Source organism: Arachis duranensis, chromosome 3, assembly GCF_000817695.3.
Source record: "Arachis duranensis cultivar V14167 chromosome 3, aradu.V14167.gnm2.J7QH, whole genome shotgun sequence".
In the NCBI taxonomy this organism is placed as follows: Eukaryota; Viridiplantae; Streptophyta; class Magnoliopsida; order Fabales; family Fabaceae; genus Arachis; species Arachis duranensis.
Genome location: NC_029774.3, coordinates 15,892,635 through 15,907,024, shown reverse-complemented (window position 1 = coordinate 15,907,024; position 14,390 = coordinate 15,892,635). Strand labels below are relative to the sequence as shown.

The 14,390-nt window shown below is 38.9% G+C and overlaps 1 non-coding gene across 1 annotated transcript; it reads right to left on the bottom strand.

The window, feature by feature from the left end:
- Positions 1–10,220: 10,220 nt before the first annotated feature.
- LOC127746320 (small nucleolar RNA R71) lies at positions 10,221–10,322 on the bottom strand. Its single transcript, XR_008007940.1, has one exon. It is a non-coding gene; the product is annotated as a small nucleolar RNA R71 (small nucleolar RNA).
- Positions 10,323–14,390: the final 4,068 nt, after the last annotated feature.

Here is a 14,390-nt window from a genome sequence, read left to right as displayed (position 1 = left end):
TTTTATCTCCATTAAATAATACAAACTGTGATAACTCCTCCTATGGGAAATTTTGGAGAATAAGTTTTATGTATTTGTGTCCCTTTGGGTTTCCTTTGGGGTTTTCCTTATTTTATCATATGTATATATTGTATGCTCGGACCGGTTATCTTCGCAGCCGGATTTTGAGTCTTGATATTCCTGTTTTTGACACTCCTTTGTATATATATAATCACGCGTTGGTTATCCTTGTTCGTTACGTTATCGATCGGAGTGTTGCGCTTTAGAGTTGCGATTTTTTTTTGTTTACCCCTTTTTCTACAAAGGCTCCTAGTTATAATCAATCATTCATACTACTATACGTACTAAATTTTTATTTTAGAGGTCGTAATACCTTGCCATCTCTGAATTATGACTTAAGCATAAGACTCTGTATGGTAGGGTGTTACAGTAAACAACAGAAAGTAAAGAGAATGGGAAGATCAGAGATGGGGAGTTCATCGGGTTTAGGAGATGTTGCATTCTCCGGATCAAATTTATTTTCATCTCTTCCTCAATCAATGCATTCATTGCTCTCTTTGGCAATCTTAGGTGATTGAATCACAATTCCTTCGCAATCTAATCTCTCTAAACTTGAACAATTGCCCAATTCCTTGATTTAATTTCTCATGGAAAGAGATGAAGTGTGGTCACTAATTATACCACATGTATTTTCAAATCAAAGTATTAGTAGCATTATATGTCACTATATCCATCCAAACCCCAATCCGATCCAATATGAGAAAGTATTTCTAGCATGATCTCCTCATTCCTCTTCCAAGGTTCAGAGGAGATCCAATTATGAATAGCTTCTCTTCCAAGACAACAACCCAATTGGATGAAGATCGAAAGCTTTCTAGCAAGATCAAGAGAAAAAGAAGAAGAAGAAGAAGAAGAATGAAAACTATATTTGATCTATTGAAATACAATAGAGCTCCCTAACCCAATGAAAAAGGGTTTAGTTGTTCATAGCTCTAGGGATGAAAATTGAAATTGAGAAGTACATTGCAAGTAAACTAAAATTGCAGAAAAAGTAAAATTGTGCAAAGAGTTCCAATCCTCCCAGTCTCAGTGTGTTTACTAACTTAAACTCTAAGTTATTTATACACTTTCTTTATTGGGTCTTCAAGTCTTGGATGTGGGCTTTGGCCTTTGCTGAAGCTAGTTTGGAGTGGCCTTTAGTGATGTTGATGAGGACGTTTGCAAATTAACGTTCATAATCTGCATGGGTGCCATTTTGTATTGAAGTTGGACTTGATGTTGGAGTTCACGTTGGGGGTTCAACGTTTGAGCACAAACGGTGGGTCAAACTTTGCAAAAAATACTAGGACGTTGGCCATTAAGTTTGACCCAACGTTGGACTCAACGTTGGACCCAACATTGGTGCACCAATGTTTGCTCATCCACGCGTATGCGTCGCCCACGCGTATGCGTCACTGCACATTTTTTCAACTCCAAAACTTGAAAACTATCGAGCACGTTGGAGGTAACGTTGAAACACCAACTATGGCTCCAACACTGCACCATGAGCTTAATAGTTTGAGGCATAGTTGGACCACCAACTATGGCTCCAACTATGGCCTCTTGGATTGAGTAGTTTGAGGCATAGTTGGAGGCCAACTTTGGCTCCAACTATGCACCTTGACAATTGGATTCTTGCTGGTAAAGAAATTCACAAGAATATAATCGCATTGTAAGTATAGTTTCTAAACCAACAGAAAATCCTTTTGTACAAAAATTTTGGTTGTCACAAGTAACAAACCCCTTTGAAATTGATAACTGAAGTATTTAAACCTCAGGTCGTCTTCTCAAGGAATTGCAAGGAGGTATGATTTATTATTGGTTATGGAAAAAGGTATGTTTTTTGGGCTTTTTTAATGTATAAGATAAAAAGCAAGAATAGTAGATGGCAAAAGGAATAAACTAATAACTAGAAAAGCTCTTGGCAAGGTATGAGAACTGGAATTCCTATCCTAGTTATCCTTATTAGGTGTGATGAAATTGAGTTTTAATCCCGCTTAGTTATCCCTTATTAAATAAAGGAAAGTCAAGTGGACTAATTAAATTGATCCTCAAGTCCTAGTCAACTTTAGAGCGATCCAAATCAATTAGCAATTGCCAATTTCAACCACTGCTGAGTTTGATAACTCAAGTGTTACCAATTAATTAACCAAAGCCAAAAGAAAAAATAAATCATAAATAGAGCAAAACAATCATGAGTCTGAAATACCTCAAATTATATTAATTAAGAAAATCCTAACATGAAAAGTTCATAAGCCAATTTGGCAACATAAATCAAATACAAAAAAAAGCATTAGAATAAATAAAAGCATAAAAGGAACTAAAGTAAAAGAACATTGAACCTGATATGAAGAAATCATAGCCTAATCCTAATAGAAATCCTAAATCCTAATCCTAATCCTAAATCCTAAGAGAGAGGAGAGAGCCTCTCTCTCTCTCTAAAAACTACATCTAAATTATGAAAAGTGAATTATGAGTCGTCCCCTTTCATTCCTCCACTTTGCAGCCTTTAATCTATCTTTTCTGAGCTTGAAACTAGGTCGGAAATAGCCCAGAAATCGCTGGGGTGAAATCTGCCACGCTGATTTTCGTCACTGCGACACGTTCGCGTAGAGCACGCATTCGAGTCGCCTAGCTATACCGCCACTATGCCAAATTATATATCAAATCGAAACTCCGGACGTTAGCTTTCCAACACAATTGAAACCGCATCATTTGGACCTCTGTACCTCAAGTTATGACCGTTTGAGTGCGAAGAGGTCAGACTGCATAGCTTAGCAATTTCTTCAAGTTCTTGTATTCTTTCCACTTTTGCATGCTTCCTTTCCATCCTCTAAGCCATTCCTGCCCTGTAATCCCTGAAATCACTTAACACACATATCAAGGCATCAAATGGTAATAAGAGATGATTAAAATACACAAATTAAAGACTCTAGGAAGCAAGTTTTTAATCATAGAACAAATTCTGGGAAGGAATTGTAAAACCATGCAAATAGTATGAATAAGTGTGCAAAGGCTTGATAAAAACCGCTCAATTGAGCATAAAATAAACCATAAAATAGTGATTTATCAACCTCTCCACACTTAAACATTAGCATGTCCTCATGCTAAGCTCAAGAGAAGCTATAAAGGAGTGAAGAGGAATGATAGAGAGTATGCAATGCAACCTATCTATGTGAATGTAACTACATGCAAAATATTTCTACCTACTTGGTTAAAAGTAAACAAGTTCTTCAAGACAAATATGAATCAAATTCCACTAATTCAAATTACACAATAAAAGACAAGTAAACTTATAAGAAGATAGCTCATGAAAGTAGGGAACATAGAATCAAGTATTGAACCCTCACTGGTAGTGTATATCACTCTAGTCTCTCAAGTGTATAGGGTAATTCACTCTACTCTTCTCTAATCATACTTTCTAAACTTTATTCTTCATCTAACCAATCAACAAATATTTAGTATACCAATGCAAACATCATGAGGTCTTTTCAGGGTTGTAATGGGGCTAAGGTAAAGGTAAGGATATATATATATATGGCCAAGTGAGCTTTATAAATTGAATCTTTAATTAACCTAAGCTTTCATATACTCTATATAACTTTAGAATCATGCCTAGCTACCCAAAATCCTTCATTTTGCATTACCTACTCATGCATAAGCTTTTCTTTAATTTTATCACATATGCATTGATTTTTCATTAGCTTATCATTGGGGTAATTTTGTCCCCTTATTTATTTATTTATTTATTTATTTATTTTTTATTTATTTATTTTATTTTATTTTATTTTTTTTTTGAGACATAAAAATTGAAATAACATATCAATGCATATGGAATTTTTGATTTTCTATTTTACATGAGTAGGTTCCCAAACTTCCCAATCTTCAAAATTAGCAACATGATACATTCCCTTTATTAACCCATGTTCCCACATTTTTTCCACACTTAGTTGATACACAATCTCTATCTTAAGCTAACCAAAGATTCAATTGGGGTAATTAATTGTTTTTCCGCTTAAGGCTAGTGATGTGGTAAAATATAGAATAAATGGGGTTAAAAGGCTCAAAGTGGCTAACAAGGGTGACATAAAAGGGTAGGCTTATTTGGGATAAGTGAGCAAAAACAAGTAATGGCCTCAATCATATGCAAGCATGTAAATACACTAAATAATTGACATATAGAATGGAACAAAGCAAAGATTGCAATTATAGAGAAGAAAACACACAAGAATAAAACTTTATGGTTAAATAATGTAACCATGTAAATAAGCTCAAAATCTCACAGGTTGTGTGTTCTAGCTTTTAACTATGTTCCAAATACAACTTCCAAACAAGTTTAACACAAAAGTTTTGATTTAAATTAGTGAAATTTTTCAAAAATAGGGTCTTAAAAAGAAACTCATTACTTTAACGAAGCAGTAGCTAAATGCATAAAATCAAACAATACATGCAAATGCAACAATGTACTAAATAAAATAAAACATTGGTGTTGAGAGGAAAATAACTAACACGTGGAGATCGGTATCGACCTCCCCATACTTAAAGATTGCACCGTCCTCGGTGCATGCTAAGATGTGCAAGTGGATGCGTTGCTTCAACTAATGCTTTTCTCCAAGGATTGTGCAGATGGACTTGTTTGTCTCCCCATATAGAAGTTCTTCCTTTTTCCTTCCTCTCGGTGGCCATCATGAAAGAAGAGGAAAAGGAGGAAAAGTAACCCAGAAATAAAGATAAGAAAATAAATAAAATATGGGTTGGTTAATGCCAAATAATAAAGGTCGCAATTACATGGTAGCTACAACATGCAAGTGAGAAAATAATAAAAGCACATGGCATATCAATAGTGCAAAAAGTTGCAACAATGGAAAAGAGAGTATGTGTAATGCAAGATAGAGTAAGTGCATATCAATGCAAAAGGAATATCAGTATTATAAAAATTAGCATTGACTTATGAATAATAATACCCAATCAGAATAAAACAAGTCATGAAGCACCAGAATAATTCAAGAAAAGATGCAATAGTTGAAGAAGAGAATTGTAACACCAATGGAAAAGAAAAAGAAAGTAAGAAAGGAGGAAGAAAGAAATAAGAAAGGAAAGAAAAATTAGGATTTGGGGAAGAAAAGATAAGATATTTGGCTGATCTTGATAAGTGGTACACGAAATTGTGATCATCAACAATGGCGCCAAAGACTTGGAGCTCTCAAACGTGAATCACACTTTGTCACAACTTCGCACAACTAACCAGCAAGTGCACTGGGTCGTCCAAGTAATACCTTACGTGAGTAAGGGTCGATCCCACAGAGATTGTTGGTATGAAGCAAGCTATAGTCATCTTGTAAATCTCAGTTAGGCGGATTCAAATGGTTATAATGGTTTTCGAATATAAAGATAAATAAAGCATAAAATAAAGATAGAAATACTTATGTAATTCATTGATGGGAATTTCAGATAAGCGTATGAAGACACTGTGTTCCTTCTGAATCTCTGCTTTCCTATTGCTTTCATCCAATCCTTCTTACTCCTTTCCATGGCAAGCTGTATGTTGGGTTTCACCATCGTCAATGGCTACCTCCCGTCCTTTCAGTGAAAATGGTCCAAATACTCTGTCACAACACGGCTAATCATCTGTCGGTTCTCGATCATGTCGGAATAAAATCCAGTGATTCTTTTGCATCTGTCACTACGCCCAACACTCACGAGTTTGAAGCTCGTCACAGTCATTCTATCCCTGAATCCTACTCGGAATACCACAGACAAGGTTTAGACTTTTCAGATTCTCAAGAATGCTGCCAATGGATTCTAGCTTATACCACGAAGACTCTGATTAAGGAATCCAAGAGATACACGCTCGATCTAAGGTAGAACGGAAGTGGTTGTCAGGCACGCGTTCATAGGTGAGAATGATGATGAGTGTCACGGATCATCACATTCATCACGTTGAAGTGCAACGAATATTTTAGAATAAGAATAAGCTGAATTGAATAGAAGAATAATAGTAATTGCATTAATACTCGAGGAACAGTAGAGCTCCACACCCTTAATCTATGGTGTGTAGAAACTCCACCGTTGAAAATGTATAAGTGATGGTCCAGGCATGGCCAAATGGCCAGCCCCCAAATGTGATCAAGAGATTAATCAAAAGACTAATTCCCCGATGTCTAATACAATAGTAAAAAGTTCTATTTATACTAAACTAGCTACTAGGGTTACAGAGATAAGTAATTGATGTAGAAATTCACTTCCTGGGCTCACTTGGTGTGTGCTTGGGTTGAGCTTAAGCTTTATACATGCAGAGGCTTCTCTTGGAGTTAAACACCAAGTTGTAACATGTTTTTGGCGTTTAACTCTGGTTTGTGACGTGCGTTTTACTCCAGAATGCAGCATGGAGCTGGCGTTGAACGCCAATTTGCGTCGTCTTAACTCAATAAAGTGTGGACTATTATATTTTGCTGGAAAGCCCTTGATGTCTACTTTCCAACGCAGTTGAGAGCGTGCCATTTGGAGTTCTGTAACTCCAGAAAATCCATTTCGAGTGCAAGGAGGTCAGAATCTAACAGCATCAGCAGTCCTTTTCCAGCCTGAATCAAATTTTTGCTCAGGTGCCTCAATTTCAGCCAGAAAATACCTGAAATCACAGAAAAATACACAAACTCATAGTAAAGTCCAGAAATGTGAATTTTGCATAAAAACTAATAAAAACATCCCTAAAAGTAGCTAGATCTTACTAAAAACTACCTAAAAACAATGCCAAAAAGCGTATAAATTATCCGCTCATCAATAAGCTGTGTGCCGCTTGTGACACGGATGCATGGAGTACGCGTTCATGTGGTTAGCGCATTTTTGAAATTACGCGAATGCGTGCCCCACGCATTCGCGTAGAGTGATTTGTGCCATTAGCGCGAAGGTAGCCTCGCGGTCGCGCAACTTTCTGGTGAAAAAATCAATTTGCCAAAATTTTGGGGGACGCGGTCGCGTAGGGGACACGATCGCGTGGTTGGCCTTTTTCTGAAAAACGGTGCGGACGCATGGGGCACGCATTCGCGTGGTGGGGCTTGTGCTTCTAGCACAAGTCCAGCCCTACTCCATCACAACTTGCTGCCACACACCCGTTTACGTCGATTTTACAGGGCCACGTGTTCGCGTGGGTGACGCGGACACGTGATTCCAGAGCATCTAGGCCAGTTTCACTAACCTTTTCTTTACTGTTTTAGGGTAGTTTCATGCATTTTCTTAGTGAATAAGACAAGTTTTGGATGAAAATACACTTACACCTTGATTCAAGCAACTATTGTGAATTTTACATGATTTCATGAGGATTTTGCAAGGATTGAATGACAAATTGATGATGCATAATCTCATGACTTGGGCTAGAGTTTTGATGCACTTTATTTGCTTTATTTCAGGACAAAGAAAGCGAGGAAGAAACACGTTAGTAGCCACGTTAATCTAATTAACGTGACCACCAACGTGAAATGGGGACGAGCTTGCAACGTTAATGAGAAAGGTGGTCGACAATAATGCCTGCGAAGCCATCATAAGCCCACATTAATTGCCGCGTTAACTACATTAACATGGTAGTTAACGTGGAGATAAAGAGAGCTCCAGCGTTAGTGGTAAACATGAACACCACTAACGCTCCAAAAGTTGGCAATTGGCCACGTTAAGAGTCACATTAACTTAGTTAACGTGAACTCTAACGTGAAAGGGAAGACAATGCCAACGTTGGTGACACTCACCTTTGTCACTAATGTTGGATCAAGCTAGCATTGCCCACGTTAGTGGTCACGTTAAGACCACTAACGTGAAAGTTAACGTGGAGCTGAGATTGATGAGCCAACGTTAGTGACACTCACCTTTGTCACTAACGTTGGAGATGGCATTCACTACCACGTTAACCTAGTTAACGTGAACTCTAACGTGGGAAAGAGGGGCGTTTGGAGCGTTAGTGACAAAGGTAAGTGTCACTAACCTCTCAAAGATAGGCATGCCCACGTTAAGAGTTACGTTAGTTATACTAACGTGAACTCTAACATAGGAAAAGAGGGGCACAAGGCAACGTTAATGGAAAAGATAATCCCCAATAACGCTTGCGAAGGATTATAAGGCAACGTTAGTGGTCACGTTAGTGCCACTAACGTTGAAGTTAACGTGGACTATATCGGGTTGGAACGTTAGTGAAAAAGGTGATTCCCACTAACGTTCTCGAACCCACAATTTCACTTAACGTTAACATCACTAACGCCCATGCCTAACTCACACTTTTCTGCAAGCTGAGCCCACTAAAGATTGTAACTGCTTCAACTCAAGATCTAAGGCCCACATCCAAGACTTGAAGAACTCACTAGAAGATCAAGAAGAGTAGTATATATAGGAGTAGTTTTGAACTATAGAGAAGCTTGGCACTTTGGAGAACTACCCTCTGTATATTTACTTTACTGCATTTTTTAGTTAAGCATGTAATCCTTTCTGCCATTTTCCATTTCCAGAGCTATGAACAACTAAACCCCTTTCATTGCGTTAGGGAGCTCTGTTGTAATTTGATGGATCAATTATAGTTTTCATTCTTCTTCTTCCTTCTCTTCTTTTGATTTACTAGAAAGCTTTCGATCTTAATTCAATTGGTTAGTTGTCTTGGAAAAGAAACTCTCCATAATTGAATCTCCTCTGAGCCTTGGAAAAGGGATGAGGAGATCATGCTAGAAATGCTTTCTCATGCTGGACCAAATTGGGGTCTGGGCGGATATAGTGACATGTAATCCTCCCAACACTTTGATTTGGAAATACATGTGGTATAATCAGTGTCCATACTTCATCTCTTCCCATGAGCAATTAAATCAATGAATTGGACAATTGTTCAAGCTTAGAGAGATTGGGTTGCCAAGGAATTAGAATCCAATCACTTAAGATTGCCAAGGAGATCAATAGATGCTTTGATTGAGAAAGAGATGAAAACGAATTTGATCCCGAGAATACAACATCTCCTAAGCCCAATGAACTCCCCATTTCTGATCTTACCCATTCTCTTTACTTTCTGCCATTTATTTCCATGTTCATCTCCCCGATTCCCCATTTAAGATTCTGCACTTTATTTTCTGCAATTTACTTTCCCGCCATTTAATTTCCTGCAACATCAACTACACTCTGTTTAGCTCAACTAGCATATTCTTTCAACTAAAGTTGCTTGACCAATCAATCTCTGTGGGATTCGACCTCACTTTATTGTGAGTTTTTACTTGACGACAATTCAGTATACTTACCGAAGGGAAATTTGTTGAGAGACAAGTTTTCGTGCATCGAGTTTATGGCACCGTTGCCGGGGATTGATTTTGTATCAACAATGATTAAGTTGGAAGTTCACTAGATTGAGCATTTTTCTTTTATTTGTTTATTTTCTCCAGTCATTTACCTTCAGTTTATTTAGTTTCTTCCTCACCCCCTATCCCCTCGTTATCTTCTTTTTCTTTGAATTTACTTACAATTCTGCTCACTAACCCACTAACTGTTTGATAAATTGCACAACTCATACTAACAATCACTCTAACAAGAATAATCACTTCATTTTATCTCTTGCTGTGTGCTCTGTTAGTTGTATGACAGGGAGAAGAGGCAGAGCTTCAACTTTCTTTGATTCAGAACCTGAGAGGACCCTCCATAGATCAAGGAGGGAAGCAAGAAGAAAAAGAGTTGTTGGTGCTGAGGAAGAGGAAGAGTACTTTGAAACAAATATGGAAGAGAACTTGGGAAAAAATCATGAAGGAGAAGCTCACAACCATGCCAAAGAAGGCCCTGCAAACCATGCTGGGCAAGAGAGGAGAGTTCTAGGCTCTTACATCAATCCAAACCCAGGAAATTGTGGAAGTAGTATCCAAAAGCCCACTATACATGCCAACAACTTTGAATTAAAACCCCATCTCATCACCCTTGTTCAGAACAACTGCTCATTTGGAGGAAGTGCCTAAGAAGACCCCAATCAACATCTAACCACCTTCCTGAGAATATGTGACACAATGAAGTCTAATGGAGTCTATCCGGATGTCTATAGGCTGTTTTTGTTCCCTTTTTCACTCAGGGACAAAGCATCCAAGTGGCTTGAATCCTTCCCGAAGGAGAGCTTAACAAATTGGGAAGACGTGGTGAACAAGTTTTTGGCAAGATTCTACCCTCCTCAAAGAATTAACAGGCTGAGAGCTGAGGTGCAAACTTTCAGGCAATAAGATGGTGAAACTCTCTATGAGGCTTGGGAGAGATTCAAGGACTTAACAAGAAGATGCCCACCGAACATGTTCAATGAGTGGGTTCAACTTCACATTTTCTATGAAGGTCTTTCTTATGAGTCAAAGAAGGCTGTAGACCATTCATCAGGAGGCTCTCTAAACAAGAAGAAAACCATTGAAGAAGCCATAGATGTCATTAAAATGGTAGCTGAGAATGACTACTTCTATGCTTCTGAAAGAAGCAACACTCGAGGAGTAATGGAGCTAAATCACATGGATGCATTGCTGGCTTAAAACAAGATGATCACCAAGCAGCTAGCAGATCTTACCAAGAAGGTGGAAGAAAATCAAGTTACAACAGCCATCACTTCATTACCAGCTCAAGAAGGAGTGAATATAGTAGAAGAAGGTGACTGGGAATAAGCCAATTATATTGGGAACTCACATAGACAAATCCATGATCCATACTCAAAAACTTACAACTCTGGATGGAGAAATCACCCTAACTTTGGGTGGAGAAATCAACAAGACCAAGGCCAAGACCAGAGATGCCACAACCACAATTCCAACAACAATGCAACTCACCAACATCCCTCATACAGATCCTATCAACAACCACCTAATCTCAACCCACCATCACTAACTGAGGATAGACTTTCCAAGATTGAGGCTCTACTTGAAGACATATATAAAAAAGTCCAAGACAACAAGGTATTTAAGGATGAAGTGCGAGCTAATATCAAAAACCAAGGGGAAACCATCAAGAGACTGGAGTCCCAAGTAGGATATCTATCTCAACAGTTTCCCAAACCCACTGATGGTTTTCTCAGTAACACAGAGAAGAATCCAAGAGGAGAAGCAAAGAAAGTAAGGTGGGAAGAATGCAAGATGATCACCACAAGTGATGAGATGAGTGTGGAGGAAGTGGTCACACAAATAGAACACCTCCAAGACAGTCCAAAGGAAAATTATGAAGAAAGAAACTATGCATCCCAACCCACTCATAGGAAGGAGCTAAAGAAAGAGGAGACCCTGAACCCATATTCACCCTTTCCCCAAAGGCTCAAAGGTAGTGTAGCACGGAGAATGTATTCAAGGTTCCTTGACATGTTTGCATCTCTTGATGTAAATATACCATTCATTAAAGCCCTTCAGCAAATGTCCTCCTACATCAAATACATAAAGGAACTTCTGACCAAAAAAAGTTCATTGAAGGGTGGACAGACAATAAAGATGAACAGGGAGTGCAGTGCTCTCATTCAAACAGAGCCACCTATAAAGAAAAAGGATCCAGGGAGTTTCCATATTCCCTGTGCTACAGGAGAGACAATGATTGATAAGAGGCTCTGTGATTTGGGAGCAAGCATCAACTTAATGCCTCTATCCCTCATGAAAAAACTTCAAATCAATGAGCTAACACCTACATATGTAATCATCAAACTGGCTGACAAAATCCAAAAATAGGCAATAGGAGTGGTTGAGAACGTGTTAGTGAAGGTTGGGAACTACTTCCTCCCCACAGACTTTGTTATCCTGGAAATGGAAGAGAATCCTATTCACCCCATCATTCTGGGAAGACCATTCTTAGCCACAGCCAGAGCACTTATAGATGTGGAGCAAGGAGAGCTAGTATTGAGAATACATGATGAACAGCTCACCTTCAATGTTTTCAAACCCTCACAAGAAGCAGATCATGATAACAAAAAGTCAGAGGAAGAGCACAAGAAAGAGCTGATGAAAGAGCCAAACAAGGGAGCACAAGCACCACACTTGAAAATCCCCATTGGTGACAACCAATGTGATCAGAAGGAGCAATACTCAAGTGTAATCCAAAAGGAACCAAACTCACCAGAGTCATATGAGACAAGTAACAAAACTCTCCTCAAAGAGAAAACCACAAGTAGTAAAGTGACATCAAGGGACACAAGAAAAAAAAATCCCAAGGGGATGGAAAAACAAGAAGATCCCTACAAAAGATTTCTCTCCAAGAGATGAAGTGGTCTCTGTCTACTTTCCATCTATACCACCTCATCTCCCCACTATTCCATCTCAGCTGCCTCCAGTATACACCATCAATAAAATCTTGTCCTTAGAACATGTGGAACTTGTCAACAAGGCCAATGGAAACAGGTTCACTGCAAGGGGGGAAAGATTTGAAGCACTACCAACCACCCTGACAAGGACCAAATGTCAAGCTAATGACGCTAAAGAAGCGCTTCATGGGAGGCAACCCATGTTTTACACCCTCTCTCTTTAATCTCTAATAGTAGTAATAAAGCAAAGTTCATGGATTCTAAATCAATTTCGACAAACAATATAAGAATCCCTACATGCAGCATATAGTACATAATAAGTTTGGTGTTCAAGGCACACCAATAGGGCTTGAACACACTCAATGGTATGAGATTCTTTTTGAGTCTTGTTACACCATTTTATCACAAACAAGTTTGGTGTTACCAATGTTGCATGCATAGGAAATTGAGTGGTCGATTGATTTGTATTCATGAAAAGCATTTAGTTGTTTCAAAAATAAAAGAAAATATTTTTAATAGTAGCTGTTTCACACTTTAGTTCTTCCCACCAGAAATTCAATTAACCATTTTTGCACTCCTTTTGTCTTGTATAGGAAATCAAGAAGGGTATTGGTGGTACTTGATAGGACAATCAAAGAAGGGAGATTCAGCCACTATACCAAGGAGACTACACACTTGTCTTCAAGGGGAGTATCTTGGGAAGTGTTGCCATGCAATATTGGGAGTTGGATAGCCTTGGAGACCAAACCAAGACCCTCATAAAAGAGGTGATCCTTGTGCTCATCCAATGCCAAGCCCCAACCGTCCATCATAAAACAACACTATAAATCCACACCTTTCAAACACCCATCATCCCTCTATATAAATGATCCCCATTTTACAACCTCTCCGTACACACTTGTTATTCTCATTCATCTCCCTTCCTTCTCTCGAACACACACACTTCATCCTCCACCAAAAGTTCCATACACACCCTCCTAGCCACATCTTGTGAGCCGCAAACATACCAACCATCACTCATGGCTTCATCTAGCTCTAAAACGAGAGATTCAAGACTGCCTTCTATGAGCTCCAATATAAACGGATCAAAAACAAAAAAAATCTTGCCAGAATTGACATTCCAGTTCAATGAGGATGAGTGCCCAAAGATCAGAGAGAAGATTGCACAGAGGGGTTGGGAAAAGCTCACCAACCCAGAGACAAAGATAAATACAAACCTCATCAAGGAGTTCTATGCAAATACAGCCAGAGAAGACAGTACTAGGGCTCCCACCTTCAAAAGTTGCGTAAGAGGAACAGAGGTGGACTTCAGCCCCAATGCTATAACAAGGACTCTTCAGCTGAAATCGCCACATTTCAATGAACTCAGTTATCAAGTAAGAATAAGCAATGCCCCAGACGAAGATGAACTTGAAGAAATCATGAATTATATGTGTGTTATAGGGTCTGATTAGGAAAGGTACTCAGACAAGAGGCCGCAGTTCATTAGGAGAGGAGACCTCATCCCGGAAGCCAAGGGATGGTTTGAGCTCGTAAGGAGGTCTATCCTTCCAGCCACAAACAATTCTGAGGTTAATATTGCTCGAGCTACCATGGTACATTGCTTAGTAAAAGGTGGAAGCATCGATGTGCATGAAATTATAGCTGAAGGGATCCAGGATTCAGCCGAGAAGAATGATCCTGGTGCTAGACTTTGGTACCCCAGCACTATCCTGAGACTATGCATGAAAGCCAAGGTGGTATTCGAAGACAACAATCCACAATGGGTAAATCCTGGGAGGTTAGTCACGCTCCAACGCATATACTATGTGACACCCGCTCAACAGCAAAGGAGGCCTCAGATAAGGAAAAGAACTGCACAAGAAGAGCCCCACCAAGAAGAACCCCAACAGACAGGGTACTAGCAAGAAGGACAATATGACCTAACTAATATAAATCTGTTTCACATCAAGGAAGCCATTGAGTATATGGCAGGTAGCTATATGGAGGGACAAGAACAACAACTACATGTCCAAGCTCAAAGGATGGATCGTCAAGAAAAACTATTCTCTAGTTGGATGGATCAACAAAGAGAGTGGCAGAAACAGCAAATGGAGTTGCA